The following is a 14,086-nucleotide window of genomic DNA, read 5'->3' on the forward strand; positions in this document are numbered from 1 at the left end:
AGGGCTGATTCCTCAGATCGCTCGGATCTGAAATGTCCAGCTTTTGTAGTCCACGCGTATGTTGCATGTCCTGCAATTCGAGGGATTTTGGTTGCTTATGTCCCTTGAACCCACTCCCAGGGCGACCAGGGTATAGAAGATACCCCATTCTCAGTCGGCCAGGGTAGTGTCTTCCCTGGCATAGAACCTGCAGTTGCTTTTGTTCTATGGCTTTGGAACGGCCATAAGGGAAGGTGTCTGTCGTATCATGGAAAGACCAGCACTGTGCCGGTCACCGCAGCAGGCTCTGGGACGGCCATCACCGTCCCAGGTATAAAGGAAGGAAAGCTGATCATGATTGGAAAGCCTGTTGTTTGAGGCGAACAGTTTCTCGAAGTGCGAGCGAGCTATAGGTGAAATTTTATTAGAATGCATGTCCAAGCGGGGTGACACAATGCAGCTGGTACACCTTAGCCCTAGAACACGTACCTGCCCACATCGAGGTCACTTGATGAGTGTAGATGACCCGAATAAAGCTCGGGTGATCAGAGCTCCATATATAGTTGATTAGCGCACTAGTGATCAGAGCATCCTTTGACGCGTCGCTTCAAAGTGCAATGAGGAGAAGATAGACCGCGTTGCCTGGATACGTGGTACTGTCGGTTGAGGCCATCTGATGCCTAAAGAAGTAGGGTAATAAGTAAAGTCCAAGCTCTTAGTGGCTGGCTTTCCAGCCAGTAGACTGTGTAGTCAAACCTTTTGAACGAGAGTTCATTCGGGAAGCATGCTTAACCTTGGAACTACAGGTATAGGTACCTCATATATAACTGCCCAGCAGCTAGGACCATCGCACCTGCCAGATATTTGTGGAGTGGGCACGTGACTAGGGCTGCTGCGATTGGGTGCTTTTAAATCAAACTAGTCTATATCGGGATTAGTAACCACGACTGCCATCCACCAAGTGAAACCTTAACCTAAACTGTAGCCTTTAAAGCTCCCCAGGGTTCTTCGCAATACTCTTGTTCTTGCAGCTCTGAGCTGAAATTACGATAGGTAACTACTCTGTGGGCAGTTTAGATTGCCCAATCATGTCCTCTCCCGCTTTGCACGAGTGTGGTGCTCCCCGATGGTGCCCGCACTCGACACCCACGGTCTCTGGAAAGGTCCCTTGAGGGTTATCAAGAACACAGCAGTCTCAAATATGAGAAGGGCAGATTTGCACAGTGGAGTAACTGATAGCCTATTGATACTGAACTACACAATATTAAGAAGAAGTTACTTACCATCCTCTATATCATATTTGGTGCAAGCTATGTCCGTTAGACGCGAACCGTCCGATGACTTCTTAATATGACATGTATTAGCTCGATTCCCCAAAGGTACGGGACTCGAATCCCCCTTGTCAGTAGAGGTAGCCGTTTTGGTCCTGGTGAAATGAGGAGAGAATATGATCCGTAGTTGTAGGCGATATATTTTAACTGATGTGGTTGGGTATGATTTTGTAAGTAACGGAAATATTGCAGCACGACGTCAACAACATAAGTGTCTCTAGCTCTCTAGCATTAAGAGCGACTAATGAAGCCGGCTTGGTCTGGTAATTGTGCTGTTGAGAACCATGCCTGAGGCAGGATTCTCTCATCCGCAGGATTATCAACGCTACGCCTTTTTTGTCTTTTCTGCCGAAAAGCTCACCTTTGGGGGCCAAATTGAGGACTCCGATCCTCGGCACACAAAGGGGCATAAATAGCAGGAAAAGGCAGATATTATCTAGATCTTTAGACAATTCAATACTTCCATGAGAGATCCTATTCCTAGTATCATTTGAACCCATTATTGAACCCTACATGCTGTATTATACCTCTATATCTTCAATAGGTTATGAGCCCGGCTGTCTCTAATAGCCGGAATACCTAAATTGCGTAGTATAGTCTATTTGCTATATTTGCTAGTAAATATTTGCTTGCCCCTATATACCTTTTTATCTAATCTTTGCCTAGACCTATATATATAGGTCCTTACCCTAGTGTTACGACCCTCTGCTAGGAGAGTGCCTCACAGGCTGGATCCCGCCTGGTCCTGTGACCCAGAACCCGTGACCTAGTAGGGGTAGCATGACCCCCCGCCAGAGACCGCACCAGGGAGACTGAGTCCTACCGGGTCAGGTGACCTAGTCCCGTGACCCGCCAAAGGTCATCTATACAGAGACTGCTAGGGGAACTTAGCTCTTTAGCGATTAGTTTATGAATATACTAGTACCCTACTATTCCTTCACTCTAGTTCTATATTACCTACTAGGACCCGCTAGTACGCCGGTCCTAACATTCTAATCGCTAAATCTTAATTAAACTAGACCGTTAGAATACGTAATATCGACGACTCGACGCACGAGCGACCGCCTAAGGGGAACCTTAGCCCCGATCGCGGAAACGAATAATATCCCGGGACCCCTATAACCCCTACTAGAAGAGATAGAGATATAGGGAGTCGACGATAACCCTTAGGGAGGAAACCCGCTAGATCCGATAACCCCGACTAAAGTAGACGAGGAGGCGGAACTCCGAGAGTTAGAGACCTTTAAAAGACGTCTAGCTCTAGTAAAGGAGAAAAATAGGATCCGCGCGGAGCTATAGGACGAAGAAGAAAACGTAGTAATCCTATAGGCGAGAATATAAGGATCTAGGATCTATTAGGGTTCGTTAGATAGTACTACTAGCTAAACTACTTACTAACTACCTAATACTATCTATACGAACTTAATTATATTATAAGGAAGTACTAGAGGCTACTTATTCTATTAGAAGGAAGTAAGGGAACTATATATACCCTATAATATAATAATATATAGAGCTAAGAGTTCGGGCGAATATAATCTCTTTAAGTCGAACTAAGAAGCCTTCTAGAATAGATACCCTAACTAGTTTATTAGTAATATATATAAGATAGACTAAGTAACTAAGTTCTTAGCGCTAAAAATTAATATAATATAGATAGAATACTATAAGAATAATCTAGATATAACGTTTACTTAGTTAGTCTTCGAAATATAGGCGCTCGCTTAGATTACTAACCTAGTCGAGATATAGTAAGAAGCTAAATATAACTAGTAGTAGATAACGTAAGCTAAGTATTAGGATATATACTAATACGCCTTAAAGCTTACTAGACTCTATAACCGCCTAAAAGATACGCTAACTAAATAGATAAGAATCGACTATTTAGAGATAAATATCGTTAAGGAGATATAAGACGAAGTAAGGAGATTTATAGTACCTACTATAGATTAATAGGATAACTAAGTAGCTTTCTATAACTAAATTAAAAAAGTAATACTAGATAGGATATTATATCTTAGGGAGGCTAGGAAGATAGCGCTAAGAAATACTATAGACTTATAAGGATCTAGTAGAAGACCCTTTAAAGGAAATAGCGCCTTCCCTATATAGTAAGCTACGACTACTATAAAGAGTAGAAAAGCTACTATAGGATCTAAACGAGACTAGAGCGGAGATAGTAAATTCTATAACTTCTATAATAAGCTAGGCTACTATATAAAGGATTACTATAAGAAAGCTATAGTAAACGTTATAGCTATAGAAAAGTTAAAAAAATAGATAACCCTATACTATAGACTTCTATAGTATTAAGGATAGTTCTCTTTAGAGAACGTAAGGGAGTATACCGAGTACTTATCTATAATATACTAATATTAGACGTTAAGACTAGAGCCCTAACGGGGGTAGCTAAGACGCTAATAGATAGTAATATAACCTAGAGCTTCGTAAGCTAGAAATAGGTAAAAAAGAACCTAGAAGAGATATATATAATAAATATCTATCTAGTAAAAGCTATAGATAGGCGTAAGATCTTTTTATATAGAAGCTAAGAAGTATAGCTTAGTCTAATAGACCGGAATAGAACCCGTAGAGTTATTAAAATAATTTATAAAGCTATAGATATAATAATCTACGATATAATCCTAGGAATAGATTAGCTTAGACTAGTAAATCCGGATATTAACTAGGTAATTAGTAAGTAGATATATAGAAATATAGCCCCGCTAGAGATTAAAACCCTCCCGCTAGAAGATTTTAAGGAAGAAATAAGACTATAAGGTATACTCGGAGAGCTATACTTAGACGTTAATAAGATTACCGGGAAGTTTATAGTAATACTAAGGGTAATATAAAGCTTAGATAGGACCTCCTATCTAGTATAACCCCTAACTAAACTCCCGCTAGAATACTAAGATCTAGCTATCGTAGCGAGTAAAAAAGGTACTATAGCCCTTCTAACCTATATAAAGTATAATTATATAATTAAGCTAATACTAAATAAAATACCCCTTTAGAGACTAGTATATATATTATCCGCTAAGAAGTTAGAAGTCCTCCGCTAATATATTAAGAAGAACCTCGAAAAAGGCTAGATCTAATACTTAAAAAGTTAATTAGGTATACCTATCCTTTTTATACTAAAGAAAGATAATAAGCTTAGACTCTACGTAGACTATAGAGAGTTAAACGCGATTACTATTAAGAACCGCTACCCTCTACTACTAATTAATAAGTCCTTAATAAAATTATTAAAAATATAGATCTATACTAAACTAGATCTACGAGATACCTATTATAGGATCTATATAAAATAAAGAGATAAATAGAAAATAGTATTTAGATACCGCTATAGATATTTCGAATATATAGTAATACCGTTTAGACTCGCGAATACTCCTACTACCTTTTAGGCGTACGTTAATAGAGCTTTAGTAGGATTTATTAACGTCTACCTAATAGTATATCTTAATAATATACTAATCTTCTTAAAGGATAAGGAGACCTACGTATACTACGTCCGAGAAGTACTAGAACGCCTAATTAAGTAGAGGTTATTTATTAAATCTAGTAAGTATATATTCTACGTAAAGAGGGTCGACTTCTTAGGCTTTATCGTCTTTTACTATAGAGTTACTATAGACCCTACCTAAGTAGAAATAATAAGCTAGTAGCTAGAGCCGATCTATATCTTTAATATATAGTAGTTCGTAGGCTTCGCTAACTTCTACTAACGTTTTATTAGGAAATAGTCGATAATTAGCGCCTCTTTTAACGATCTAATTAAGAGGCTAGATATATAAAAAAAAGGAAGAAATAAGCGCTAAGAAGGATTCGTCTTTATAGAAGAAACGCGAGAAGTTTTTAAAAGGACTAAAACCGCTTTCTAGACTACGCCGATACTTATATACTTCGACGCTATATTAAAAACTATAATAGAAACGGATACGTTAGGAGCCGCTATCTACGTAATTATATTATAGCTCTATAAAGATAGATACTAATATCCTATTACCTTCTACTCCCGGAAGATACTAGTAGTAGAGAGAAATTATTAGATCGGCGACTAAGAAATACTAGTAATCTTTATAGGGTTTAAAAAATAGCGCTACTTCTTTAAAGGAAATAAGTACCCGATTATAGTAATAACGGATTACGCTAATCTTATCTAATTTATAACGACTAAGAAGCTTATAAGATACTAGGTACGTTAGATAGAATATCTTATAAGTTTTAACTTCGTTATTATATTCCGCCTAAGGAAAATAAACCCTATAGACGCTCTTAATAGATAACCTAACTATATAGTAAATAAGCTACTAGATACTATAAATTATAATATCTTTATATAAAGACTTAAAGAGACTATTAATAAAAGCGCTAGTTACTAAAGGGATCTATAGGATACGATATATCTAAGCGCTATAATAACTATAGTATACGTAGAGATCCCTACTAAGCCCGCGATAAATAGACTACTAAGTCGAAAAAAGGTACGCGAAGTAGCTAAAGGAGAAACTATATATACTTATAAGTCGCTAGAAACTATAATAGAATTTATACTTAAGACGTAAGCGAAGAATAAGTTCTATAGGAATATACTTAGAAGGATACGGGAAACCGGCGACTTTAAATAACCCCTAAAGATATAATAGAGTATAAGAAGCTAAGATAGACTACTAAGATATAATAACTATATCTATATTCCTAAAGGCGAACCTATAATCTACTAAGAAATTATAAGGACCTACTACGACGATCTATAGGTAGGCTATTATATAAGGAAAAGAACGCTATAGGCTATTAGACGTAAATACTAATAGAAAACCTTTATTAAGGATATATAGGACTATATTTTTATATACTAGATTTACTAATCTAATACTATTAAATACTATAAGCTATATAGACTACTTAAACTACTACTAGTACTAAAGAGACTAGGCTAATAGATAAGCGTAGACTTTATTATAGGCCTACTACTCTTAAAATAGAAAGAGAAGGCCTACGACGTAATTATAGTTATAGTTAATCTATTCTTAAAATATTCCCTCTATATTTCCTATACTAAGAATATAGATTCGCTAGAACTCGTAACCTTATTTTATAAAAAGGTTATATCTCTATAAAGAATACTAGAAAACCTCGTTAGTAATAGAGATACTATCTTTATATTAAAATTCTAGAGCTATTTCTACTATCTTCTTACTATAAGATATAGACTATTAATAGCCTATTACCTATAAACCGATAGATAGATAGAAAGATAAAATTAGAGTATTAAGTATTACCTATATAATATAGTAAGCTAATACTAGGATAACTAGATAAGATAGATCCCCCTTATATAGATCGTCTATAATACTACTACCTATAGTATACTAAAAATATTCTTAGCTAAAGTATTATTAGGATTCCGATCGGAACTAAGAACGTTAGTACTAAATAGGAAGATAGAAACCTATAATAACGCTAAAAGCCACGTAGAGGAAATACTAAAGATATAAGAAATACTAAGAAAGCGCCTAGAAGAGTTAAAAATTATAATAAAGCGAGCTTATAATAGGAAATATATAGAGAAGTCTTTTATAATTAGATAATAGGTTATACTAAGAAATAAGTATATTAACTTAGGACGACTATATAAAAAGCTAAATAACCGTTATATAGGACTTTTCGTAATAGTAGGTATAGTAGGATAATAGATATACTAACTAATCCTTATACTAAGATACCGTAAGATCTACCTTATATAATATACTTTAATATTAGAGCTATACTATAGAGATCCGCTAAAAGCTTAAGAGTAGCCTAATCCTATACTAATAGATAACTAACCTAAATAGAAGATCGAGGAGATCCTAGCTAATAACTATAAAAGCGCTAAATACCTTATTAAATAGAGAGGATATAGGTATAAGAAAAATACTTAGAAGCTAAGAGAAAACGTAGAAGATATACTAGTATTCGAGAGCTACTATAATAAGAAGAAAGAATAGCTAGAGTATATAATACGCTAAGGAAGATCTATAAAGAAGAAGTTAATATAACCTAGGATCTACTATTAGATATATTCCGGGAAGATTAGAAAGACCGGAGTAGGCTTAAGAACGCCGAACCTAATAGCTAACTACTAAATAGACCCCTAGAAAATAACTAGCTATACTAGTATACGCTATAGATAGGTTAGGGGAGGATCTAGAATACTAGTAAAGATAAAAAGCGGACGAAAAATATCTTAAAGAGACTATAGACGTATAATAAGGATATATAGGAGTTTATCGCCGAAAAATAGAATAAAAAGTAATATAGCTAATACTCTCTAAGGGTATAATATAATAACTACCTATACTAGACGAGTAACCTCCGAGATATACCTATATCCTTACCGCTATATATATAACCTAGTCTAAGAAAACGCCCGAAGCTAACCTATAATCCGACTTATTAATAAAACCTATATTAAAAGGGGCGGAGGGAGTAGGGGAAGTAGAGAGAGTGTAGCGCGAGAAGGACTAAAAGGTATAACTATATCTATATAGATATCTTAAGTTAAAGTATTCCGCGTACCTTAAAACCCCTATATAATTGTAAGAAACGATATATTCTACGTAGGGGTAGTATAGGGCGTTAAGATATAAGTATTAGCTTAAGCGTTAAGGCTAGAATCGACCTAAGGAATATTAATAACCGCTAATATAAGCGGAGGTCTATATTTACTATTATATAAGACTACCGCTTCCTTATATAATAGTTATACTAAGGAGTATTAACGTTAATCCCGCTAGGTAGAGGGATATATATATACCTTAGGTTATATCTAAGACGGTCTATATAACGCTAATACTACGCACTCGTAGGGTTAGTAAGGAAGACGACGGCCGGAGGGGCGTAATTTATTAGGACCGGCGTACTAGCGGGTCCTAGTAGGTAATATAGAACTAGAGTAAAGGAATAGTAGGGTACTAGTATATTCGTAAACTAATCGCTAAAGAGCTAAGTTCCCCTAGTAGTCTCTATAGGGATAACCTCTAGCGGGTCATAGGACTAGGTCACCTAACCCGGCCGGACTTAGTCTTCCCGATACACTCTCTAGCGGGGGGTTATACTATCCCTACTAGGTCACGGGTCCTAGGTTATAGGATTAGGCGGGATCTAGCCTATAAGGCACTCTCTAGTAGAGGGTTATAATATTTTCCCCCTCCTTAAAGAGCTACGACCTCGTAGCTAAAGGTCGGGGGTCGAGGGTCTCTTATAGTCGAGACGGGGAAGGGTCAAAAATAGTATATATATCTAGCTATCTAAAAGGGAGTAATTTATCTTTATAGCGGAAGGTATAGATAGACTCGGAGCTTTAAGCGTTACTTCTCTTCGTCGCGTATAATATAAGTTCTTTATATATTTTTTACTTATTTCTTTTCGCGTTATAGCTTTCTTCCTTCTACACTTCCTTATCCTTTCGCTTTTTCTTTCTATAGCTTTTTAGTCGTTTCACTTTTCCTACTATAGGTCGTTTCGAGTTATTATAGTAGCTCCCTTTCCTCCGGTCGCGAGTACGATATATACCTCTATTAATAATTACGCCCCTCTAGCTGTCGTCTCTCCTACTAACCCTACGAGTACGTAGTATCGGCGTTATATAGACTATCTTAGATAGAACCTAGCGTATATATATATCCCTCCGCCTAGGGGGGATTAACGTTAATACTCCCTAGTGCGACTATTATATAAGGAAGCGGTAGTCTTATATAATAGTAAGTGTAAATCTCCGCTCGTATTAGCGGTTATTAACGCCCTTTAGGTCGATTCCCGGCTAGACGCTTAAGCTAATACTTATATCTTAGCGCCCTATACTACCCCCGCGTAGAATATATCGTTCCTTATAATTATATAGGGATTTCGAGGTATACGGAACTCTTTAACTCGGGATATCTATATAGGTATAGTTACGTCTTTCGGTCCCCCTCGCGCTACGCCTCCTCCGCCTCCCTCTCCCCCCCCCCGCCCCCTTCGATATAGGTTTTATTAATAAGTCGGGTTATAGGTTAGCTTCGGGCGCCTCCTTAGGCTAGATTATATATATAGCGGTAAGGGTATAGGCGTATCTTAGGGGTTACTCGTCTAGTATAGGTAGTTATTACGTTATACCGTTAGAGAGTATTAGCTATATTACTTTTTATCCTATTTTTTAGTAATAAACTCTTATATATTCTTATTATACGTCTATAGTCTCTTTAGGAGGTTTTTCGTCCGCTCCTTATCTTTATTAGTGTTCTAGATCCTCCCTTAACCTATCTATAGCGTATACTAGCGTAGCTAGTTATATTCTAGGGATCTATTCGGTAGTTAGCTATTAGGTTTAGCGTCTTTAAGTCTACCTTAGTCCTTTCTACCTTCCTAGAACGTATCTAGCGGTAGATCCTAGGTTATACTAACTTCTTTTTTATAGATCTTCCCTAGCGTATTATACGCTCTAGCTATTCTTTCTTCTTATTATAGTAATTCTCGAATACTAGTATACCTTCTATATTTTCTCTCGGCTTCTAGGTATTTTCCTTATATCTATATCCTCTCTATTTAATAAGGTATTTAGCGCCTTTATAGTTATCGGTAAGGATCTCTTCGATCTCCTATTCGGGTTAGTTATCTACTAGTATAGGGTTAGGTCGCTCCTAAGCTTCTAGTAGATTTCCGTAGTATAGCTCTAGTATTAAAGTATATTATATAGGATAGATCTTACGGTATCTCGGCGTAAGAATTAGCTAGTATACCTATTATCTTACTATACCTACTATTACGAAAGGTCCTATATAGCGGTTATCTAGCTTCTTATAGGGTCGTCCTAAGTTAATATATTTATTTCTTAGTATAACCTATTATCTAACTACGAAAGACTTCTCTATATATTTCTTATCGTAGGCTCGCTTTATTATAGCTTTTAACTCTTATAGGCGCTTTCTTAGTGTCTCTTATATTTCTAGTATTTCTTCTACGCGGCTTTCGGCGTTATTATAGGTTTCTATCTTCCTATCTAGTACTAACGTTCTTAGTTCCGGCCGGAATCCTAGTAATACTTCGGCTAGAGATATTTTTAGTATACTATAGGTAATAGTATTATATACGATCTATATAAAGAGGATCTATCTTATCTAGTCGTCTTAGTACTAGCTTATTATATTACGTAGGTAATACTTAATATTCTAGTTTTATCTCTCTATCTACCCGTCGGTTTATAGGTAGTAGGCTATTAATAGTCTACGCCTTATAGTAAGAAGGTAGTAGAAATAGCTCTAGAATTTTAATATAAAGATAGTACCTCTATCGCTAACGAGGTTCTCTAATATTCCCTAGAGGGGTATAACTTTCTTATAAAATAAGGTTACGAGCCCTAACGAGTCTACGTTCTTAGTATAGGAAATATAGAGAGAATATTTTAAGAATAGATCGACTATAACTATAATTACGTCGTAGGCCTTCCCCTCCTATTTTAAGGGCGGTAGGCCTATAATAAAGTCTACGCTTATCTATTAGCCTAGTCTCTCCGGTACTAGTAGTAGTTCGAGTAGCCTATATAGTTTATAGCGTTTAATAGTATTAGACTAGTATACTTAGTATATAAGAATATAGTCCTATATATCCTTAATAAGGCTTTTCTACTAGTATTTATATCTAATAGCCTATAGCGTCCTTTTCCTTATATAATAGCCTACCTACGGATTATTATAGTAGATCCTTATAATTTCCTAGTAGATTATAGGTTCGCCTTCGGGAATATAGACGTAGTTATTATATCTTAGTAGTCTATCCTAGCTCCTTACGCTCTACTATATCTTCGGGGGTTATTCGAAGTCGCCGGTTTCCTATACCCTTTTAAGCGTATTCCTATAGAACTTATTCTTCGCCTATATCTTAAGTATAAGTTCTACTATAGTTTCTAGCGGCTCGTAGGTATATACGGTTTCTCCTTTCGCTACTTCGCGTACCTCTTTTCGACTTAGTAATCTATTCGTCGCGGGCTTAATAGGGATCTCTATATATACTATTATTATTATAGCGCCTAGGTATATCGTATCCTATAGATCCCTTTAGTAGATAGTACCTTTATCGATAGTCTCCCCGAGTCTCTATATAAAGATATTATAACTCGTAGCGTCCGATAGCTTATCTACTATATAGTTAGGTCGTCTACTAAAAGCGTCTATAGGGTTCGTTTTCCCTAGGCGGAATATAATAATAAAGTCGAAACCTATAAGATATTCTACCTAGTATATCTAGTATCTTATAAGCTCCTTAGTTATTATAAACTAAACGAGATTAGTATAGTCTATTATTACTACGATCGGGTACTTATTTCCTTTAAGGAAGTAGCGCTATTCCTTAAACCCTATAAAGATTACTAGTATTTCCTAGTTACCGATCTAGTAATTTCTCTCTACTATTAGTATCTTCTAGGAGTAGAAGGCGATAGGGTACTAGTATCTATCTTTATAGAGTTATAATATAATTACGTAGATAGCGGCTCCTAACGTATCCGTTTCTATTATAGTTTTTAACGTAGCGTCGAAGTATATAAGTATTAGTATAGTCTAGAAAGCGGTCTTAGTCTTTTTAAAAGCTTCTCGCGCTTCTTCTATAAAGATAAACCCTTCCTAGCGCTTATTTCTTCCCTTCTTTTATACGTCTAGCCCTTTAATTAGATCGTTAAGGGGGGCGCTAATTATTAACTATTTCCTAATAAAACGTTAGTAAAAGTTAGCGAAGCCTACGAACTATTATACGTTAAAGATATAGGTCGGCTCTAGCTACTAGCTTATCGTCTTTACTCGGGTAGGGTCTATAGTAACTCTATAGCGGGAGATAATAAAGCCTAAGAAGTTAACCCTCTCTATATAGAATATATACTTACTAGATTTAATAAATAATCTCTACTTAATTAGGCGTTCTAGTACTTCTCGGATATAATATATATAGGTCTCCTCGTCCTTCGAGAAGATTAGTATATTATTAAGATATACTACTAAATAAATATTAATAAGTCCTATTAAAGCTCTATTAATATACGCCTAGAAGGTAGCGGGAGTATTAGTAAGTCTAAACGGTATTACTATATATTCGAAATATCTATAGCGGTATCTAAACGCTATCTTCTATTTATCTCTTTATTTTATATAGATCCTATAATAGGTATCTCGTAGATCTAGTTTAGTATAGATCTAGGCTCCTAATAATCTTACTAGAGACTTATTAATTAGTAGTAAAGGGTAGCGGTTCTTAATAGTAATCGCGTTTAACCCTTTATAGTCTACGTAGAGTCTAAGCTTACTATCTTTTTTCGGTATAAAGAGGATAGGTATACCCGATTAACTCTTTAAGTATTAGATCTAGCCTTTTTTAAGGTTCTCCTTAATATACTAGCGGAGGACTTCTAACTCTTTAGCGGATAGTATATATACTAGCCTCTAAAGGGGTATCTTACCCGGTATTAGCTTAATTACGTAATTATACTTTACGTAGGTTAGAAGGGCTATAGTATCTTCTTTACTCGCTACGATAGCTAGATCTTAGTATTCTAGCGGGAGTTTAGTCGAAAGTTATACCGGATAGGAGATCCTATCCGAACTTTATATTACTCTTAGTATTACTATAAACTCCTTAATAACCTTATTAATATCTAGATATAGTTCTCTAAATATACTTTATAGTCTTACTTCTTCCTCGAAGTCTTTTAGTAGGAGGGTTTTAACCTCTAGCAGGGCTGTATTCCTATACGCCTACTTATTAGTTACCTAGTTAATATCCGGATTTACTAGTCTAAGCTAATCTATTCTTAGGATTATATCGTAGATCGTTATATTTACGGCTTTATAGGTTATTTTAATAACTCTATAGGTTCTATTCCGGTCTATTAGGCTAAGCTATACTTCTTAGCTTCTATATAAAGGGATCTTACGCCCGTCTACAGCTTCTACTAAGCGGGTACTTATTATATATATCTCTTCTAGGTTCTCTTTTACCTATTTCTAGCTTATAAAGCTTTAGGTTACGCTATTATCTATTAGCGTCTTAGTTACCCCCGTTAGGGCTCTAATCTTAATATCTAATATTAGTACGTTATAGATAAGTACTTAGTATACTCCCTTACGTTCTCCGAAGAGAACTATCCCTAATACTATAGGAGTCTATAGTATAGGGTTATCTATTTTTTTAACTCTTCCGCGGCTATAGCGTTTACTATAGCTTTTTTATAGTAGTCCTTCGTATAGTAGCTTAGCTTACTATAGAAGTTATAGAATTTACTATCCCCGCTCTAGTCTTATTTAGACCCTATAATAGCTTTTCTACCCTCTATAATAGCTATAGCTTACTATATAGGGAAGGCGCTATTTCCTTAAAAGGTCTTCTACTAGATCCTTACGAGTCTATAGTATTTCTCGGCGTTATCTTCCTAGCCTCCCTAAGATATAATATCCTATTTAGTATTACTTTCTTAATTTAGTTATAGAAAGCTACTTAGTTATCTTATTAATCTATAGCGGGGGCTATAAACCTCCTTACTTCGTCTTATACCTCCTTAACGATACCTATCTCTAAACGGTTAATCCTTATCTATCTAGTCGGCGTATCTTTTAGGCGGTTATAAAGCCCGGTAAGCTTTAGGGCGTATTAGTATATATCCTAGTACTTAGCTTACGTTATCTACTATTAGTTATATTTAGCTTCTCGTTATATCTTAATAGGGTTAGTAACTTAAGCGAGCGCCTACGTTTCGAAAACTA

The sequence above is a fragment of the Penicillium paradoxum genome, assembly GCF_028828445.1.
Source record: "Penicillium paradoxum strain IBT 22861 chromosome Unknown utg000004l_segment0_segment0, whole genome shotgun sequence".
NCBI lineage: Eukaryota > Fungi > Ascomycota > Eurotiomycetes > Eurotiales > Aspergillaceae > Penicillium > Penicillium paradoxum.